The following is a 22,627-nucleotide window of genomic DNA, read 5'->3' on the forward strand; positions in this document are numbered from 1 at the left end:
GTGGGGAAGAGGCTATTTGTATTGGGAGAAAACTCTAATAGAACCACAACTAATCCCAATGAATTCCAGCAGCAGACCCCTGGAGATTAATGCAAACTACAATCAACCACTAATATCAAGCGAGGCAAGGGAAAACAGAAGCACAAAAATAACCAGAGAAAGAAAAAGCAAAACAGAAAAATAAAAATGTAAAACAAAACAATCTCCCAAACAAGCATAAAAAAATATATATATACTCAAAATCAAGCAAACACTAGCAAAACGACAGAGAAAAAAAATTGGATAGTGAAGAACGATAAGAGAGAGGTGTATATGGATTTAGAGCAAGGGATTGGAAATTAGGTATATCAGTACGGTGAAATTTAGACAGTGGGTAAAAAGAATGAATAGGGAAAATCTAAAGCAGGAATAGGGTAAGAGAAACAGGACAACAAAAGGGGAAAAGTGAGGAAGAGTTATGGCTTAAGGGTAAAGGTGAGAGAGAGAGAAATGATGCTAAAGGAACGATGAAAATAGAGTGTAGAACACTAATTCCAAAATAAAATAATGAAAAAAAAATAAAATGACACTTGAAAAAATGGTAAAATGATAGCAATAATACTGGTTAAAAAATGTAATTACAAAGGTAAAATCAGGTGATGAAAAAAAAATAATAATAGGTTCTTTATGAAATGGTGAAAAAAGAATTAAAAAGAAAAAAAGTTAAAAATGTACAGTAGTGAAGGTGCTTCAGATCTTCTACTCTTCTTTTTGTCACGCCTTAGTCCTGCCAGGCATTTAGGAGAGTGTTGAATTTCCCTGCGATACACTGTTCCTCTGTGCTGTAAACCACAGTCCTGATTTTAAGGCAGGTTGTATTTGTTTACCAGACTGCCTTTATTTGTATTTACAGAAGAGACAGTTCGTGGCTCTGCCTCTGGGTGGCAGTGTGTCTGGATTGACCTCCGAGGCTATAAGTCCTCTCTATCCAGTAGTTAGGGTTTATTTTCTCTATGTTACTTGAAACTGGTTTGGGAAAGTCCACTGCCCAGAGCTGGTTCTTTAATCATTACTCCCCGCTCTGTTTCCCAGGCTCCCCAAAATGTCTTTCCCCTACAGGCTCTGTGAATGACCCCACCTGGGGAATCCCATCCACTGGGTTTAATAATCAAACACACGGATCTAAGGGGAACTGTAACAACAAGAGCCTGAGAAGTTGTGTGAATTTGCAAGCCTCCACCTTCCAGGTCTGCGCACTGTCTCCACACACCCACTCGCCCCTGGCACCAAGCACCCGGCAGACTGGGAGAATCCGAGGCTGCTTTTTTGCATCCAGTCTAGCTATGTGCTTATTTTTATCGTTCCCTTCTGCCAGCTGCCCTGTGGGGCCCCTTCGCCACTTGAGGGTCACGCTGGTCCCAAGGGCCACGGACTCTGTGGGGCGCAGATTTCGCCCCTCGCGGTTCTCTCTCCAACCTGAATTGCAAACCGCACCTTTAGGGGAAGTCTAACCTTTCTGTGAGAAGAAGCAGTGCTCGTCTGAGTTCACGCAGTCACGCTGCTTGAGATCCCTTGTTTCCAGGTTAGTAGCTGATCTCTGGTTGTCTGTAACAGCCACTCAAGATGGCACAGTCTCCGCTGCTGAGCCGGCACACAGGGAGATGTTTCAGCTGCAGTCTCCAACCGTCCTTTTTTTTCTGGGAGTTCTCTGTCTTTCCCAGCTGCAGACTGTCTCTCAGCTGAATATCCTCTGCCTATTCGGGCTGTATGTTACCCGTTTCAGCTGCTCACCCTTATCTGCTCCAGGACAAGGCACAGGACACGTCCGTTTATACCTCCGCCATTTTTCTCCCCTTATATCTTTTTCTTCTAACCCTCCCACTCCTGTCCCCTAATGAACATGGCGATCAAGTGCGTCCGTTTGCCGAATGCACCCGAACGCACAGGAAGCTTACCCGAGGCACATGTTGACAATAATGAGGCCGTTTCCAGAATTGGGCGTTTTGTCACTCGAGTAAAAATAAAGTGTCTTGAGTAAAGATTAATCTCTTTATAGTGCAATTCTTAACCTTTTTATATTAATGCCAATATTGGAACAGTGTATCTTGGATGTTTTCACAATGTATCTTTGCTACGCAACACTGATGTACATGCTTACATCTGGTTTTAGAATTGTGTAATTGATCATGAGTAACATGAGTAATAATATTACTCGAGTGATGCCCAGCTCTGGCCATTGCGAGAGACAAATATATGAATACGCAATTTTTTGTCTCTGTCGATGCGTGTCACCCAAAATGGTACGCGTGTCATAGGTTCGCCATCACTGGCCTAGAGGACTAGTAGGGACTGCGGTCAAGAATACACCTGGAAGAATCAGCTTTGAAAAGGATACTAAGACTTCTTTTTTCGAGATTACTGGAAGGAAGAGTGGAAGTGAATGTCTGAGTCAGGGGCATGAGACAACCTCACTAAAATTGCAGCAGATGTGAGAATTAAGTGGTAAGTGACCTTTGAGGAGAGGACCAGAGGTAAGGAATGGCCACTGGGTGGCGGGGGGTTGCAGAAGGAGCAGAGCAGCTCTCTGAAGCTGACAGGATTCTCGAGCTGTTTTGAGGGTACTGCTGAAGTGGGCAACCTGGAATTGAAGTAGACCAGACCAAGTGCATGTAGGTCAAGAATTTCAAACACTAACACGAACCAAGTTTATGTGGGCTGCAAAACAAAAGCTTCAATTTTCATAGAAAGGTTTATTTCGATAAAGACATGTTGAATACAAAGGGCTGAAATAAATGAGTAATCGTTAACCAAAAATAATAGAACGTTTTAATAAAAATCAGTATTGTGCATTGAACATTAACTTCCCAGACACTGAATAACTGGACAGATTAATAAGCACAATGCAAATAAACCTACTTTTCTCATTCTCCAAAAGCAAAGTATTTCCTGTTGCACATACCAAACAAGTCAGTACAAGACTAATGATGTGGCCATCGGGTGCTAAAATATTGTCTGCTAGTATTAATGGAGAGAAATGGCACGCCTGCGCATAAGGCACATAAGGGAAATGAATGCAACACAATTATAATCAGTCATTAGCAAATGTAGTTAGTAATTAATAATTATGTAAAACAGGTTATTGTAAAAATCAGGTTATGAAATTTTTATTAAAACGCTACATACTGTTATATTCGCTGAGCCACAAAAATATTCATTGTGGGCCACGTGCGGCCTGTGGGCCATGCGTTTGACATGCTTGTTGTAGGTGATTGTTCTGTTGCAGCTCTTGGGAGGATTTGGAAGGTCAATGAGGGCAGAAAAATGGTCGTAGTTGAGGAGTGTAGCTTTATAGAGCTGAATTTATTTCATTTGAGAAAGGCAGCCTGTTTAGTTGAAGACATTGGGGTTCAGCATGATGGTGAGCGGAACCAGAGCAGAGTGTGGATGACTAATAATCCAGGAGAGAAGGGAGAGCTACGTGGCAGTCTCAGACATCAAGGAGTAAGTCTGGGGATACAGACAGATGGAAGAATAAGGGTGGACCAACAGGACAGAGTTGCAGGTTGGGGTTCTAGGTGAAGTTGGAAACCAAATGCAATGTGCTTCCATCTGAGCAAAGGCAAAGGTCCCTGCAGTAGAAGGGTCTGGGGCTTATAAGTGTCATCCAGTGGCCATTTGATCTTGTCACCCAGAAAATGACTGGACAGGACATGAAGAGGTTGAGGAATGGTGGGGAGTGCATGCCAGCAAAAGAGATTGGATTGTTTCTTTTGGAAAAACAGTTCCTTTCCCAAGGGTTGTCAGACCTAACTAGGTTGGGGTCATGGTTTCCTCAGCCAGGACTACTGATACCAGGAGATGGTTGAAGTTAAAAGGCTTCCAGTGTCAACCTTTCTTGGAGCTTCTCAGTAAAACCCAGTTATTAATGGTGACCACACCCCCTCTCCAATTTTTTCTGGCATTTCTGGGAATTGGGTTAATTTTAGCTATAAAAATAAATGGAAGCACTGGTCTTTGAGATGATGGGTTGTGTTCAGACTAACACTTTGAACCTTAAAATGAGTGACTGACTAGATCAGATCAACCAGTTGACAGCCTGTCTCCATTCAGTCAGATTCTCTGAAGGCACTGGAGAAGCTTGGCATCCTCATAAAAGGCACCATACTTTTACTCTGCCACCCGACTGTTCACCCCCTTCTCTCCCTGATAAAACTGTCCTGTCCTTCAAACTTTAGCTTCAATGATGCTTCCTGGTGACGCCTTCCCTGAATCCCATTGATAGACTCATTTAGGCATCATTCCTGCCGTGGAGACTGGACTCTGGTTGTGAAATTATCACATTGTAGTATTATTTCTCTCTCCCTCAGTAAATTGTGAATTTTTTAAAAGATGGGGACTGTAGCTGTTCATCTTTTCATATCCAGCTCACTGTGCTTTTTGACATGATATTCAGTAAATCCTTGCTCAGTGAACACACAAATGTAAGTGTGATCTATTTTTCACAGTTTCATTCCAGCTTGTTCATTCTGAGTCAGAACCGCCCATGAATTGAAACTTTCAGACGACTATTGAACCATGGGGATTCTACTTTGTTAAGTTCCCCCATTTTGTTTTTTGTGTTTTTTTTTCTGGAGAACTTACAAAAATGTTAAGGAAGTGTCAGGATATTCTGCACAAGGGATATTAGGGTAATATAGCGTAACAGTCATTGGGCTAGGGAAGCCATGGGCAAACTACGGCCCGCGGGCCGGATCCGGCCCGTTTGAAATGAATAAAACTAAAAGAAAAAAAGACCGTACGCTTTTATGTAATAATGTTTACTTTGAATTTATATTAGTTCACACACACACTCCATCCATGCTTTTGTTCCGGCCCTCCGGACCAGTTTAAGAACCCATTGTGGCCCTCGCGTCCAAAAGTTTGCCCACCCCTGGACTAGGAGGTAAGTTCTTGTGTAACTAGAATAGGCAAAATGCATACCTTGAGATGGAATGTTTTAAAAGTGAAATTGTTCCTCTAAATGTCTGTACTTTGTTCTCTGGAATGTAGGAAGCAGTCCATTAGTTCAAACCTGTCTTATTTTCCTCAGCTTGCTTGCTACAATTAATGCTTTCCTCTACAGATGGAAACAAAAGAACTTTATGCTCAAATACAGCTTCTACTGAAAGATACCGATTTCCTAAGAGGCAGAGAAGCAGAACTGAAGCAAAGAATTGAAGCTTTTGATTTGTAAGTAATGTTTTCATTTTGACTATTGAGAGACTGTGAGTTTAAAACAAATACTACTAATTATTCTAATGCTAATTGCCAAGTAGAGTTCTTGGTTGTAAAGGTGCATTCGGCTAGTTTTAAAAGGCATAAGTTGAGAGAAACAAAGACTAGGATTTTGCTTTTGAAATATTAGTTATTGGGATGAAAAGCAGTGAGACACCATCATCAGGCTACAGTAAAACCAGACCAGTACTTTGAAGAAGCTAACAACTGTTAACAAATTATGTTCAGTCACACACTTATGTTTAGTCATTGAGATCTAACGGTTCCATGTGCATGTAGTAACTCAATGCAGTGGCTCTGACTTGATTTGTACTGGGTGATGGATGTGTGTGTACTAAGTGCTCACCACTATTTCATTCTTCACATTGTACCTGCCATTAATGGCAAGCTCACCAGTCTAGTTTATGAAACAGGTTTCATTTCCATTAGGTTCTACTATTAGTTGACTCTTACTTCCTTAGTGGATTTGTCCTGGTCTTCATTAATGTGGTTAGATCATTTATATAGGCTTTAATTCATTTTATTTTTCATCTCTGCTACATTACTCTGTTCTAAGCAGTACTGAAGTGGTAAATTGATCATGAGAGAAAAGGAAAGTGACAAATAAGCCATCGATTTTCAACTGGTGTGCTGCAAGAATATATAAAACATGACATACCTGACTGTAGTCAAGGGCATTAACCTCTTTTTCCTTAGATTTTCAAATAAAAAAAAAAAAGACAACAGTCAACACAAAATAGCGGTTCATTGTGAACGATTCAAAAATATACCTGTTGTGTTTTTTATAAATGGGCAAATATATTTTTGGCATGCTGCAGAATTTTAGTAGTTTATGTGTGTCAGAGATAAATAAGGTTGAAAATCGCTGATATCTTACGTAATAAAAGCCTAATATGCAAATTATTCCCTCTACTGGAGTTCCACTGTGAGTTTGACCACTGGATCAGTCGATCAGTCACTATGACGTGCACTGACCACCAGGGGGCAGATGCTCGGACCAGTAGGTTAGCTTGCTGTGGGCACTGGTGGGCTGGACTGGAAAGTGAGATGTGAGGTGAGAGCTGTCAGGAAGTTCCTGGGGTTTGTCTTGAGCCCTGGGCAGAGGCAGGTGGGGGCGGGAGCCAGCAGGGACCGGGTGGCTGGGGAGGCTTCTATGCTGAGAGCCTGGACTATGCAGCCCTCCGCAGCCTGTGGCCTTCTCAGTGCTCAATTTATAATCTTCAGAGCTGCTTATATTTATTTAAGTTTCACTAACTACTCCAGGAGAGTGGGTAACACCATTATAGGGTGCAGGCCAGGCATAGCTGCCCAAAGCCAACGTGCAGCCTCAGGCTCCTGGAACGCAGCTGAGAGGGGGGTGGGGCTGAGTCAAAGAAACTGAGTCCAAAACTTGAGGCGGAGGCAGCAAGAGGTGGAGGATGATAGCTGTGCAGGGGCCTAGAAAAGCTGCTGTGTGGGGATAGCCCAGGAACCCAGTGCCTCTCCCACAGGACAAGGTCTACATCCCTCCCTCCTCCTCCCGGTGACCTGTCACCCCAGCTCTTCTCCAAAGGTTGGACTTGGCCCACAGAGCTCTCCACCACTGCACACCCTGTACTGCCTTGTCTGCCCCACCCCACTCTGCACAGCCCACTCCATTCCCACACAGCCTTTGGAGAGCTCTGCCCCCAGAGGAGAAAGTGGGAGGCTGCGGACAGGAGGTCACATGAGGAGGGGGCAGAGCAGGGCCCACCAAGTTAGATGGAGGGGAAGGAGGGAGAAACCCCACAGGACTGGGGGCAAAGACAGTCGGGGAAGGAGGTCCATGTGGAAGCTTTGCCCTTGGTTGAAGTAGAAATCCTGACCCCATTTTACAGACCGCAGCAGAGTGTGTGTGTGGGGAGGGTCAAAGACAAAAGAGGGTTTGAGGGGACTGGATGGAGAGCAGCAACGTTTGATTAATGGCCTACTTACTATTTTTATTGATTTCAGAGAGGAAGGCAGAGTGAGAGAGAGAGAGAGAAACATCAATGATGAGAGAGAATCCATCGCCTCCTGCATGTGCTCCATACTGGGGATTAAGCCCGCAATCCAGGAATGTGTCTTTGACCGGAATCAAACCTAGGTCCCTTTAGTTCGCAGGCTGCGGCTGTACCTACTCTACCAAACCATCTGGGGCGACCCATGGCCTATTTAAAAACCACTGCAGTAGGCTGAGCAGGGGTCTTACCATGATGGTGTTACCTGATAATGAGGGTGTCTGTCTTTATGTTGGAGTAATTGGAACTGCAACGAAGTAAAGACACAGCAATGGAGCCTACAAAGGGTTTCCACGCACACAATGCAATTTACTTCATGTGGCAGCTGAATTTGGTGAGCAGAGCCTTAGAAGAACATGCGGTCTCCAAGACCAGGGGCAGGGGAAAGTTCATGCTGAACATTCTGTGCTGTGAGTTACAACCTATATATATAAAGGCATGATATGCTAAGTGTCTGACCGAGTGGTCAACTGACTGGTCGCTACGACTTGCACTGACCACCCGGGGGCAGATGTTCCAACCAGTAAGTTGCTTGCTGCTGGGGTGGGGCCCATCAGGACCAGGCAAGACAGGACCAGACTTGCCCTGGAGCCCTCCTGTGATCCCACCCCAGCCCCAATTGGGACTGGGTGAGAAGATCAGGACTGTGTGAGACCACCGTGATCAGCCAGGTGGAGGGACCCCTGCCATTCATGAATTTGTGCACCAGGCATCTAGTAAGCTAATAAGTATAGTTTACTGCTCCTTTGCTTTACATGTTAGTCAGCAGAGGGTGCTAACACATAGAGCTTTTATCCTTTGCTTGGAATGGTCAGCATTCCCTAGCACTTACCTGGCTCGATCAAAGGGAAGACCATTCCATTCTTCAGTATTTGGAAGTTCTGATTGACCTATCTATCTTTTTCTATTGTTCAGCACTCTTCAGTATTCAATCACTAGATTATTAAATATCAGAAACAAATCTTTTGTCTTTCATACCTATGGGCTGATCAGTTAAACCTCACAGAAATAATCTTACTGAAGAAATAAGTACTAAAGCAAAAGTACACTAACTTAAGTTTGGTATGTAGCTTTTCTCTGAATTTATTATGGCCATTTATTACCTGCAATCATTTTTTAAGTGTTCATCATCTTCTATGAAAAGCACTTTGTTCTTGAAACTTGCACACTCCCTGCAGCCTGGTGCACCATGCTGCTCCATCTGCTACTTCAGATCCCACATAACTTGGTCAGTTCATAAAATAGATGGAGAACTCCAGCTCTTTCCAGTTACTTCCCAGCAGTGACAGTCACATAACAGTTTTAGCTTGTGGAGCTAAAATTATGTTATTTTTTTCTCCTAAAGTCTTTACTTCAGCAATTACAGTTTTATTTTTTTTGCTTTTTATATTTTTGCTAATATCAGAGGCTACAGAAGAAAATCATAAAAGTGTGGCTGATGCACTTAGGAGACAGGATCCTGAATATAAAGAGCATGGAGGAGACCTGTGACCAAAAGCTCAAGAATGAAATTCTAAAGAAATTGTTTGGTGTTCTTAAACAAGTAATAGATTTGGAATAAGTTGATGGAAACACAGCAATACTAGTGAAGTAGATAAGACTTAACATTTTATGGTGATAGTGTTTAAAAAAATACGTGTTTTTTATTGACAGTCAAGCCTTTCCCATGAATATTTAAGATAATTTTACAGAGTTACAGTATAGGGAATAGCATCCTCTGCTCTTTCTTACTCATAGCTTTTCTAACATGTATTGAGGGTCTGTGATTTGCTTTCATTTTATGGCACATTGTGAGTTGCTCAGCTCACATTGTAGATAAACTATAAAAGTGGTTGATCTAAGGCAGTTGTTCTCAACCTTCTGACCTTTTAAATACGGTTTCTCATGTTGTGACCCAACCATAAAATTATGTTCGTTGCTACTGCATAACTGTAATGTGGCTACTGTTATGAATCGTAATGTAAATAGCTGTTATGCAGGATGGTCTTAGGCGACCCCTGTGAAAGGGTCGTTCAACCACCAAAGGGGTCGCGACCCACAGGTTGATCAACTTTTTAAAAATTCACTTTTAAAAAAAAATAATTTTAGGGAGGAAAGGAGAGAGACAGATAAAAATCAGCATGAGAGAGAAATATTGATCTGTTGCCTCCTGTATGTGCCCTGATCAGGAATTGATCCCATGACCTTCCAATGCACTGGACAGTGCTTCAACCATCTGAATCAGGCTGACCAGGGCTGGAATTATAATGCCTTTTAGTTCTCTTTTCCTCTCCCGCCTCATACTTGCCACTACGATGGAGGTATCTATCAATTTATAAATTATTCTGCCTAGTGGTTTTAGTGCTTATCAGGTAACATGTGCCCTGTATTCCTTCAAGATTCTGCAAAGCCAGAATCAAAAGAAATAAATGGAAATTAACAATGGAGCAAAAAAATTATACAGGAAAAGGAAAATATGATTAACTATGGTTACTATGACTTCCCTATAATCTGAGTTTTAATGTGTTGCAGTGATTAACTACTCAGTGCAGACATCAAGCCCATATGGTAACTTTTCTCTACAGTGCTCAGTGTAGTGTCTAGCACACAGGTGTTCATATAATATTCATTGAGTAAATGAATTTGTGGTGAAGAGATGACTCAACTAACTTTTGGTATGTCTTAATAAGTGGTCTCTTTTTACTGCCTTGCCCGTAATTTGTCATGAGATTACATTACATAGTACTTACATTACATAGTACTGAGCTTATTCTTTAAAAGAATTCTAATTAAAATATAGTACCTTTCCATGTATAGATTTTGAAATGATGACATACATATAGTATGTCAGCTTCTCGAGTGTAATAGCAAGTGCTGACATGTCTGTAGTTGTTAAACCCTTAGGAATAAATGAATGAGTAAATGTGTATGTTAATTTTCCCACTGCTTCGCAGATCATGTACTGTTTGATGTTGTCTGGTTTGGGTATCCTCTATGACTTGAGCAAGGGTGGGAATTCACAGGATACTCACCATCTCTCTCAACTGAAACGTCTGCTAGTGGCAGTTGGTGGAGATAAGTAAAACTTGAAAGTGTGCTTTTGGTATTGCTAACCCAGATATGAGGGTGGTCGAAGTTGGCCCCGAACCCTATGCCCAGCCCTTGAGGGCAAAAGTTCTTTGGGGTGGGGATGGGGTGCAAGGCAAGGCAGGTGGATGTGACTGACTTCTTGTTCTTGGGATTTAGAGTCAGTTGTACCAGTGTAAATTGAACTTAATTTACTTTTGTGTGCCAATCCAGACCACCATGGAATAATTGTTCTCAATAACCTCACAATAACGAGTTTTGGGGACCAAATTAAAGGATTGTAGCAGGTTTTATATTCAGAATTTGCATCTCTGGGCTTTGGTACTGATAGTCCTTGAAGTTATGCATGGCCATGTTCATGCCCTTAGGTGCCCGGGTGCCACAGAAACCCATACATTGATAGGAATCTGTTCAGGAAAGTGACAAGAAAATCATTTTGGTCATTCTAATTCTCAGGTATCAACTTGAGCTAAAGGATGACTACATCGATAGATCTAACAGACTGGGTGAAGAGGACAGGAAGAATAAAGGTGATTCTTGTGGAGAAGAAAGCTGCATTTGTAAATTTCTGGTATAGGTTATTAGCTTCCTAAATTGGGCCTGTTCTAAATTTATATGTGTGTGTGTAGCTTACATTTTACTCTTACTACAAAATTAATCATTATTTTGTTCTTTTAATTTTACGTATCAAAAATGACCTTAACCTGAGAGAGGTAGGGTATTCAGGAGGTTTTTCTTCCCCCATCTACTTTCTTCCCTCCCCTTTGACCACCACTTGCTTGTTATCTATATTTATGGGCCTGTCTGTTTTGTTTTGTTTATTTTTATTTCTTAAGATTCCACATGTAAGTTAAATCATAAGGTATTTGTTTTTCTCTGTAACTTATTTCATCATAATATCCTTTAGATTCATCCATGTTGTCACAGGTGGCAAGATTTTATTCATTTCACTGGCTGAGTAATATATCACATCTTCTGTATCCACACATTCATTTATTGATGGTAGTCTAGGTTGCTTCCAAATCTTGTCTGTTACTAGTAATGGTGCAGTGAACATGTGGGTGCACATGTATGTCTTTTCAAATTGGCATGTTGTTTTTTACATATACTGAGAAGTAGAATTATTAGAACATATGGCCGCTCTTATTATTATTTTTTTTTGGGGGGTGGGGGTGGGGAGAGTGACTTCACACTGTTTTTCCATAGTGGCTGCACCAATCTGCATTCCCACCAACAGTGTATGAGGGTTCTCTTTTTTCCACATCTTGGCCAGCACTTGTTATTTATCCATTTATTGATGATAGCTGTTCTAACAGGTGGGAGGTGATATCTCATTGTGGTTTTAAGCATGAGAGACTTCATTTTTTACTTATGGAAAATTTTAACTTCTCCATTCCCTGTGACCTGTTTCCTTATTTCTTTTACTTGTAACATATGTTTATGCCTCATGATATTTTTACCTGACATATAACTTCCTAAACTGTTTTATAACTAACCCAGGAGTAGGAAAGTTGAATAATTTTTCAATCTCTTGATATTTTATGTCTCAGTATATTTGTAGAAACTTGTCTATGAAAAGAAGTGAACTTAAGTAGAAATTTCAAAGGAACCAGAGCTGGGTACTTGATAAAGACCCATAAGGTCACCCAGTGTGTGGCTGCTCCTCTGTGACTATCTTGTGAAAACTAGACTAATACTTCTTAGGAATTAGTACCATCATGTAGTCAGCTAATTTTTTTTTAATGATATATCTGCAAAGACTCATATTGAATGAAGTGAAAATGATGAAATAGACACTAAAATCATAAGACAAATCTTTGTATTTAAGGAAATTCAGATCTTTGTGTATGAGGGCTCTGAGCAGCTGGTGCAACTGGTTGGTATGTGTAGTGGAAGAAAGTTCACAATATATGTGACCATTAAGACTTCCCATCACCTGTTGGGTAATAGGACTTATTTCTTACTTTCCCTACTGATTTTTGACTCTGACACCTGCTATTTTAGATGATGAAATAATCGTCATTAGGTCTGACATTGTACATAAATTCTTAAATGAGTTTTTATTCACTAGAAAAACATCTTAAATTGGTTGGCTTTCTCTTTCAGAAAAACCTATTCTTTTGCAAGAGCAGTCCATGGCTACCAATTCAAAACAGGAAGAAGAATGCAATCATTCTGCAACTCGTGTGAAAGAACTTGAGGTAATTGCTAAGCCTATTGTTTTTTGAAGTCGATAAAACTTCAAGGCAGTAGATGAAATTTTAGTTTCAGCCATACATTATTTAGCTTGATGTGTTTAGACTGTTTATTTTATGACTAAGAAGGCCCAACTTAAGTTAATTTAGTAGTTCTTCCTTTTAGTCCTTCCTGCTTGTTGCCTCGAACAAGTTCCTTAATCATTGGGGTGGTTGAGGTTCCGTGGTGAGCTGACCTATGTGCCTAGCCCATAGCAGGTGGCCAGTGCTTTTAGTTTCTGCCTTAGCCTCTCCTTCCTTCCCATCAGCAGAAGGTGAACATTCCTGTCATTACATTGGGATCTTACAGGATAAAACAGAATGAGATGTGTTTTTCACATGCCATTTATTTTCTTGCTGTTCATCACGTGTGCTCTCTGAAGGACAGAGCTGGAACTTGATGTACCTGGATATATCCTGCACATAAAATGTATTTTTGCAGCTGTAATGATCTATTTATTTGAGAACATTGTAGACTTTTGTATGTAAACATGAAATGTATAAAAAAAGGAAAGCACCACAGCATGTTTGTGATAGCTCAGCTTTTCATTTTTATAAACATTGCTGCAGTCTGTGATTGCTATTGGGACCTTAGTTGTATCTGGAAAATGGGCAACAAACTTAATCTGAAGCACTTGCTTTGTAGGCCAGGGTTCTGCATAAGTATAAGGTTGGATGAACTTCCCCCGCCCCTTCTAGGGCAAAGATAAGCTTCCATGTTGGAATCAGGTTCTTCTTACTGCAGAGAATGAGTCCTCTGTCCAGTGACCTTACTTACTATTACACCCAGTTTATAGCAGCCTGCCAGTTTTTGCATAAGAAGTACTGCAGTAACTGTTCAAATGCAAGTTTTTTTTTCAATTCCAGCTTGAACTCGAATCTCTCAAGGCCCAGTTCTTGGCAATAACCAAGCAAAACCACCTGCTGAATGAAGAGATGAAAGAGATGAGTGGCTATTTGCTTCTAAAAGAAGAGAAATTAGAGCTTCAGGCTCAAAATAAATTACTTAAACAACAACTGGAAGAGAGCAGAAATGAAAACTTGCATCTTTTTAACCGTATGTCTTTTTCCTGATTTGCATGTCTTTGTAATTCATATTAGCTTAATATTATGACACTATGCTTTGTATCTGTAAGGAAGGCTTCAATCAGGAAAATTTTTGTAAAATTAAGATTCTCAATTTGAAGTTACTTCCTTTTTTGCTTGCTATTACTATAGTATATTATTAGTGTCACTAAGAAGTATCTTTAAACTACAAATCTGCCTTCTGGGTTGTACAAATCTCCCCTCACTTTCTGCTGCTCAGATTTGGCCATTGAGAAGGAGGAATGAGAGTGAGGTTGAGGTTATTATTCCCTCTCCACCATTGCATCCTCACCCCCACTGTATATATTGGCTGTGGGCTGGCCCTGTGCCTCTCAGCAAGGCAAGATCCAGTGCTTACAGGATGACCTCTCACCATTGCTCTGTGCCTGTGCCAGATCTTTCTCTCCCAATTCTGGGAATTCTTCCCTCCCTGATGGTTTAGGCCAAGTGTGGAGACTGTCCTGCCCACAGGCTATAGAAGACCCATAAAATCTTTTGATCTGGCCCTGCCAAGGCATTAGGGGTGAGTTAATTAAATGTTTGACCAAATATAGGAGGCTAATTAAGTTGATAATTTTGTATGACCTGCAAATGATGTTATAAATATCCATGTCAAAACCGGTTTGGCTCAGTGGATGGAGCGTCGGCCTGCAGACTGAAGGGTCCCAGGTTCGATTCCGGTCAAGGGCATGTGCCTGGGTTGCGGGCACATCCCCAATGGGGGATGTGCAGGAGGCAGCTGATCGATGTTTCTCTCTCATCGATGTTTCTGGCTCTCTATCTCTCTCCCTTCCCCTCTGTAAAAAATCAATAAAATATATTTAAAAATAAATAACTAACTAAAAATAAATATCCCAATGGCCCTTGGCAGAAGAAAGTTTCCCCACTCCTACTTTGGGCCCACGGAGTTAACAGCATGGCCCCATTACTAGCCCAGAGAACTATACCACCCTTAGTGGCTAACCTACATGAATCACCCTTTAGTGGTTCTTCAGTGACTGAAATGGTGGAACTCCATCTGATGTCTGCTTGAACCCTGAGTGTTGCTGACTGGTGCACAGATCAGATTAGACCTAGGGGTACTTAACAGGTTTTGATGGAGAACTCCTTTTATGCCTCCTGTGTGTGATAGAGGAAAGAGGTGGGCTTTCAGGTTAGTTAAAGGATTTGAAAGAATTTCTTTCATTTGCATTAGAAAAGAGTAGTGAACTTTGCCTCTGCATGCATTCAACTCTTCTGAAATTTGTGCTCTTAGTCCATTCCATAGAATTAATATGGTATTAACTACATGTGTACAAAGAAAAGAAAGAACAATTTAAAATATCTTTAGCTGCTTTTGCTAAGTGAGATGGGAAAACTTACTGTTGATAATCACTAGGCTTTTTTACCTTCTTAGTTATAGCTCAACCACCTCCTGAACTGGTAAATTTGCAGAAACAGTTGAAGGAAGCAGGAGCTGCTTTCGTGTTAGGGCATAAGAAGTTTGAAACTCACAAGGAGGCTCTGCAGAGACAGCTGCAAAGTGAAGTGAGTACTGATCTTTATTTGGTCGGGTGTTAGTCTGATCCACTGTGTACACATGTAAGCATGGTGTGTGTCACACCAGTGTAAATCAGATTGGTTTTAACATCAAAAATTATCCCCCCACTATTCTAAGGTAACCTTCTCACCTGAGAAATTCTTGGGTGATGATATAACTATATTTATAACAGTAATAAAATCCCAAGGAAAGCGCACTCATAAACAGAAATTGTCCCAGTCTCGGTTGTGCCCTCTAGTAATGTCTCTTGATTCTTGCCCTGTGACTTAGAATTGTTGACACTCTGGTGTCTGCCTCATATCTTATAGAACTGTTCTTAGAGATGAGTGCAAATGGAGGTGGCAAACTTGTTTGTGTGCTCTATTGTTTTCTAGGGACCTGTGGACCACAGGCATGAAGCTGCTCAGAATGGGCAAAATGGAAAAGAGAATAAGCCCTATAAAAGACTTGTTCCTTTTGAAGTGAACTGGGATTTCTTTTACATTGATTTCTTCCCTTCTTTAAATCTTTTCAGGTTGAGCATTCTGCAAAGCTGAAGGCCCAGATATTAAATTATGATGCTTCTGTAAGGAGGTTAACTATGCAGGTGGCTGATTTAAAATTGCAACTGAAGCAGATTGAGACAGGTTAGAGAGATTTTTAACTTACAAATGTGTATGTGTAAAACTTCCAGTATATATGGAAATGTAATGATCATTACTGAAGTTTCAGTAATTCTCATAGTAGGGGAAAAGCCATAGAAATATGTCATCTTAGAAGTAAAAACTCTGTCCATTTCAGGAATACCAACCAGTCAGTCATCAGCTAACGTGACTTGCTTTTATAGGTTCCTTTGGCTTGGAAGAGCCTTGTACCCCAAATAAGAAAGGTGTAATGGCACAGAGGTTCCCAAATTCATGGACCTTGGTTTTTCTTTTATATTTGTTACCTTGATAATAAGATCAATCTGACCCTTCAGGGTTTTTACGTGTTCCTTGAGAGATGAGTAAAATATGTGAGAAGCAGGGTGACTTATGTCACTCTAGAGGCCTGGTGCATGAATTTGTGCATGGGTGGGGTCCCTCAGTGTGGCCTGTGGGGATTGTGCTGAAACTGGCAGTCCAGCGCCACCTGCTGCTACTGCCTACCACTCTCGCTCATCCTGATCCTGCTGCACCTGCCGCAGGCTCACGCCCAGTCAGTCCTGATCAGGAGAAGCTGGTCTGCTGCAGTGGCGCTTGCCTGCATCTGGCGCCTGTCCCAAAGGGTATGGGATGGAGGGGCGGTAGGGGGAGAACGCAATCTGCCCTTTGGGCAGGTGGTGGGATGCCCTTGCCTGCCCAGGATCCAGATCTGTCCCTGACGTTCCCAGGGATTGTCAAGATTTCTTCCTTGCAGAGTGTCTAGGGAGGGGAAGCAGCTGCGGTGCCTGAGGCCAACTTTCAGGAGGCTAGTGGCCCTGTGCTAGTGGTACTGGTCTGTTGGTGCCTGGCCTGTTCTCTAGAGATTGGACCTGCAGGACTACTGAGGGAGTGAGTGGCTACTGCTGCTGGCTGGTGGGCCTCCAGGAACAGGTCAGTCAGCAGAGCGGCACTCCCCCTGTGGGAGCGCACTCACCACCAGGGGGCAGCTCCTGCGTTGAGTGTCTGCCCCCTGGTATCAGTACATGTCAGAGTGACTGGTGGACCTGTCATTCAGTTGCTTTAGATAGAGGTTAGTATATATCACATTGATTATATACAGTGTTTATGTTTTTGCACCTCAATTTTGAAGTTACTGATTAACCTTGGTTGGACACATTTAACTTCTTTGTGATAACCATTATAATAACCTGGTTATTAACAGGGAAGGAGTAAAAGGAAGATTAGGTAATAGAGACATGCCATTTATACAGCTTTGCCAGGGAATTGCAGTTAATAGTCTCCAAGTTTATTACCTAAAGATCACTGTGGGAAGGCACTAGACAATGGACCCATGCCCAGTGAGGTCTGCATGACGTGGGATGTTGCTTATCTGTTAGTCAGTCACACCAGGGAATAAGTCAGTAGCCAGAAATAGGCATGCCACCGCAAGTACAGGAATATTTAATTTTTAAGCTCCTGAACAAAGAAGCCCCTCTCTCTCGCTGCTCACCTCAGATTCCCAGCTTATGGTCTTCTTACCTCCCTCTACTCACCCTGTGACCCACAGCCATGTAGACTTCACACAGTGTACTGATGTACTAAATGTAGCCTGACACTAAATCATGCCCTGCTCCACCATGGAATGGACACTCTGGATACTGGCCCTACTCTTTGATTCTGCTGGAGCCCCGTCTGCACTCTTTTCAGGACTAGGCTAAGGGACATTGAACCCTGCAGACCAGAAAATATAATTACACACCAATAAAATACATTCATTCTCCCATGGGAGTCTTAGAAAAGTCTTTTTCTAAAGATACTGCAAGAGCCACCCACTACCACTAAAGTCGGAAAAATTTGACCCAGTGATTTCTCCAGCTACAGTTGGACCTCAGTTTCCTCATTTGCAATGGGGATATGAATATCTACTTTGCCATGGTGAAGAAGGCAAAATGAGATGGCTCTCAGTTGAGTGCCTGCAACACATCAGATACTCAGAAGGATTACTGCTATCATGTTACTGCATGTTTGCCCTGAGGATGCATACTGCCTGCCTCTTCTTCATAACAGGTGTACTGAAGCTGAGATACAAAGCTCAAAAAGAAAGTTTCTGTGTGTTAGCAGTTGAACTGGTTTCCACATTTCCTGGCCTGGAGCCTTCCTCAGTTCCTATTTGTACTCACTCCTCCTCAGTTCCTTTTCCCATCTTCCACGCTAGTTTCATTTTTATCTCTTGACTCCTTCCCTGTTCCTTATTTTCTCTCACGCCTATTTGCTAAACTGCCCACAGCTGAAATCACAGTGATCTCGAAAGATGAATAGTTTGAGGATGGAACCTTTTCAAACACATGCATTGCCCTGGAGGCATTGCTGGAGAGTAGCGGCCACAAGACTGGCTATGCATGTCCAGGTTTTGCTTAGGGAGTCCCAGCATCTGTACACCTCCCTACCTGTATGACCTAGCCTTAGCTCCCCAGGTGTAATGTGGGAGGAGCAGAGTTGTTAGTCTTGTTGTGGCTGCAGGTCCTCATACCCTTATCTGAAAACTAGAGGCCTGATGCATGAAATTTGTGCACTCACCTTCGGTGGCTCGCCTCAGACCTCGCAGCTGTGGCTTTGTCTGGAAGGTTGTCCAGAAGGATGTCTGGAAGGTCATTCGGCTGTCCGGTCTAATTAGCACATTATGCTTTTATTATCGACTAGAGGCCTGGTGCACAAAATTCCTGCAGTCAGGCGGAAGGGGCCCCCCAGCCTGGCCTGTGCCCTCTCAGTTCTGGAGCCCCACGATAGATCGCCCCAAAGATGTAGGCTCCTGGATGAATTGCCCCAAAGAGGTAGGCTGGAGTAGGGTCCCTGCCTGCAGGCATGTAAAGCCTCGGGACCCCCAGTGCTAGAAGCTAAGACCAGCAGGTCATAATAAATGCGAGAAGTTCACCAGAAGGCTGATGGGCTTCTATATTCAGCAGGGCTGAAAATCTGCAAATTATTACCTGCTGCTAGAGGAAAGGCCAAAAGCAGTTCCTCTGACCTGATAATTTTTTCCTGTTTATCAAACCTGACCTTTGATATGTGTGTTTATTTTGCTAAAGGGCAAAATGTGTAAATAAAAAGCCATGGGTCCAGAAATTCGGCAAGCCACTCCACTAGAGAGCTGGTTTCCGCCTGGCTTTCCCCCATGCCTTCCAAATTTATACTTCTTGTCCAGTGTATCCATTTATGTGTCAGCCCCTTCTCCAAATTCCTGAACCCTTGATGCAAAAAGACTGCGGCACCCCAGGCCACGCCATGTGGAGCTAGCTGCCAGGCCCCGCCTCCGTGCACACAGCATCAAGTCTGCGCCCACCTGTGCACGCAGCCTCCTGATGATGGATGTGATGGGCATGAGGGCATTGCGGCGTGAGGGCTTAACAACCACATAAACTTATATTAGCATAGATAGATTGGGCCCTATAGTGGTTTTGCCACAGCCCTGGGAGTTCTGGGGCAGCATCCTTTAGTGAACCATGTTTGCAGTCAAATATGTGACTATCCATGCTGGGTAGAATAAATAAAGGTAATGAATGGATTTGCATCAGTTCAGGTAAAGTTTATCAACAGTGAATTCAGGTCTGCTTAGGCTTTGTTACCAAATTTATGAATATGATTGTGGATCGTGGGTTGTGAAATAATATCATGCATTAAGAAGGAAGGCCTAGCTCTGGCTAATTTTGTTCAGTGGTTAGAGCGATGGCTTGCAGACCAAAAGATGGTGGGTTCCATTTCTGTCAACCACATATACCTCAGTTGTGGGTTTTCTCACCATCTTTGGTTGGGGGTGCATGTGGGAGGCCAAGTTGAGGTGTCTCTCACATCAGTGTTTCTCTTCTCTCTCCCTATTCCTCTACTCTTCCCTTTCACTCTTCAATGGAAAATACATCTTTAAATGAGGACTAAAAAAAGGCCTAAAAACAAGGTCTGTGAAGTTATAACTGGTACATAAAGCTCTCAAAAAAATGCTAATAAATAAGAATTGGCTTCAGAAATTGTTTAGTGTGCATATTTGTTCTTATTAATACCTCTCTCTTCATTTAAAAAAAAATATCAAGCATATTTGAATTTTTTTTCCTGCTCATTGGTCACATTATTTTCATTTAGCCCCCAGCCAAAGCCATCTCTGTTTCATCATTCTGCCAGCAGATTTATGGTGTCTCCTACTGGTGAAACAAGCAGGGATTTCTTGAAAAAAATCATCTCAAACAGGAAAAGCTGATGGGAGAGACAGTTACACCAAGGATCATAAATCATCCAAATACAAGCAGTTGTTTGCTCCCACATTTCTGATCTTTAGTTTGTAATCACACCAAGGCAAGAATGAAAGAGCTAGAGCAAGAGATTGATTGCTTAGAAAAAGCTTTCTTCGGTATTCTGTTGCTAGAAGCCCACTAGCATCTAAGAGTCTGCCTCCACTCATGTAGGTAAGCTTCTGCAGAAAGGGTTTCAGGACTTTCATGGTCCTTTTATCTGAGTACGAGTGAGTGAGCTGTAGAGAGCAAGAAGGAGGAGAAGTCTATGCTTGCTGTACCTGGGAAATCTTTAGCCTGAGTAGCTTCATCCTCACTGCACCTATGGTTGCCTGCTTACCAGAGACTTCTCCCCTGTGACATAACATTGTGGGAGGCAACGGGTTAGAGCAAGTTCAGCATTTTGCTTGACATGCAGACGTGTTCAGAGAATGGTAATCAATGGCTTTTCCCTTACTGCTGATTAGTTTTATTATTAATGCTGAATCCTTAATAATGTGGGTCAGTTATACATCATACTCAACTATTTGCAAGGATAATAGAATTTCTTTTCAAATTAAACTCCTTGGGAACCATGTTGCTGTTTTCACTGTGTAATTTGTAATACTCTTGTCCTGATACCTTTTGCCCTTTAGGTCTGGACCAATCCCAGTCCTTTGCTTTTCCCAGTCCTTGTCCTGAAAGAATGCTCCCGCCTTCAGCAACTGAATCTAGGCACAGCCTTTCCATCCATTCACTCTCAAGCCTTCTGGAGCAGAAAGCCAAGTAAGTTCCACATTCTGATTGGCCCAGCCAAGTCTGGTTAGCTGAATGGCCCTGACTTTGCGTTGTTTTAAAGTGACGCTCAAGACCATGTGGAGTGTAGAATCAGATTGTAAGATGATGTGTAATCTTCAAGAATCATCTGAATTATTTGGGGAAAATTCCTTTTAGCAAATAATTAATTTTTCCTTGTTTGCTAAACCTGATGTGTACACAGTGCACTATGGTAGCAGTAAGCATTTTCATAGTTCTATGAATAGACTTGGTTTATAGAAATAAAAAAGCAACATACAAAATCTACAGAAGCAAATTCAGTTTATTTTTAAACTTGAAGTAGTTTCACACATTTTAATTTTAAAGTCCTTCAAAAAAAATAAGTCAGTTAAAAAATATTTGGGCATTTAGTCCAAACAAAAGTCTAATTTGTCTATTGAGATAAATACTGAATTGGTAGTGGGTTGTAGGGTCTGATTGCTGAAGTAGAATGGCGTATGTAGAAGTTGGGTGGCGGGTCACCCAGGCTGGGATTGAGGCGCATAGGAGACTCCTGTCTGTGCTTGATCCATATGGACGGCACTCTGACTCCTTAGTTCTGGGCTCCAGGCTGGACATCTGTCTGCATATTTTGATTCACTCCCAGTGTACAGAGTTGAAAACTGCCACATGTGTCCATCATGGTCCTAATGCGTGTAATGTGCATTTATTTATATTGCTTTCTCATGATAAAGCCAAGAGGAGAAACAGCACACCCATGTGGGAGTTAGGGCACTTGGATGCACATGGGGCTTGTAGTTTTGCATCTTCAGCTGACTCATACTGATGCTGTGCAGAATTTGTTCTTTTCAAAAACGTTTTGTGGTTCTTGAAAATATAAAAGCATTGAGAGTGCCACATTATTTCTTGTCAGCAATATAATACCTGCCTCACAGTGTAAGGTGGTTCTGCAGAGTGCCCAAGCTAATGTCTTGATTACTTGGAATGATGCCAGTTGCATGGAGCGTGCCCAGTGCAGGACAGCTTTCATTTTCACAGAGCACAGTTCATTCTCTAGAGCAGCGGTTCTCAACCTGTGGGTCGAGACCCCTTGGGGGTCAAATGACCCTTTCACAGGGGTCGCCTAAGACCATCGGAAAACATATATATAATTACATATTGTTTTTGTGATTAATCACTATGCTTTAATTATGTTCAATTTGTAACAATGAAAATACATCCTGCATATCAGATATTTACATGACGATTCTCAACAGTAGCAAAATTACAGTTATGAAGTAGCAACGAAAATAATTTTATGGTTGGGGGTCACCACAACATGAGGAACTGTATTAAAGGGTCGCGGCATTAGGAAGGTTGAGAACCACCGCTCTAGAGCCTTTTCCAGAGTCACAAAGGCTTTTCATAGCCCTGTGCTCTTGGTTTTACCTTATTACAACTTCACACTCATGAATTTTATTCTTTCAACCCAGTCTTTATCAAAGACAAACTGAAGTTCAAGACAGACATAAATTTTCAAATGTGGATGAACTATCTTTTGAGGATAATGAGGAATTTGGATCATCTTTTGAACGTAAGTTTAAATGTAAGTACCAGTTTTTAACAGTTGAAAATGTAGAAAGCTAAGTCTTGGTGAAATATATCCATTGTTAAATCAAAGGCCTTAAAAATTACAACATTTGTATTTTGTGATAAAAACATGGATACAGATGTATTACCTTTTTTATATCACAGATTTTGATGGGTCTATTTGAGTGTTACTTTTTTTTAATTTTCAAGATAACCAATAATTTCA

The 22,627-nt window shown here is 41.8% G+C and overlaps 1 pseudogene across 1 annotated transcript in view; it reads left to right on the forward strand.

The window, feature by feature from the left end:
* Positions 1–22,627, forward strand: part of LOC308512490 (centriole and centriolar satellite protein OFD1-like) — a 43,560-nt pseudogene that overhangs the window by 12,385 nt on the left and 8,548 nt on the right. Inside the window, exons 4-12 of the transcript in view lie at positions 5,102–5,200; positions 8,700–8,795; positions 10,794–10,867; positions 12,444–12,538; positions 13,439–13,628; positions 15,054–15,184; positions 15,712–15,807; positions 20,717–20,841; positions 22,305–22,417. The product of the transcript in view is annotated as a centriole and centriolar satellite protein OFD1-like (transcript). The remainder of the gene's footprint in view (positions 1–5,101; positions 5,201–8,699; positions 8,796–10,793; positions 10,868–12,443; positions 12,539–13,438; positions 13,629–15,053; positions 15,185–15,711; positions 15,808–20,716; positions 20,842–22,304; positions 22,418–22,627) is intronic.

Source organism: Myotis nattereri, assembly GCF_964212035.1.
Source record: "Myotis nattereri genome assembly, chromosome: Y".
Taxonomy (NCBI): domain Eukaryota; kingdom Metazoa; phylum Chordata; class Mammalia; order Chiroptera; family Vespertilionidae; genus Myotis; species Myotis nattereri.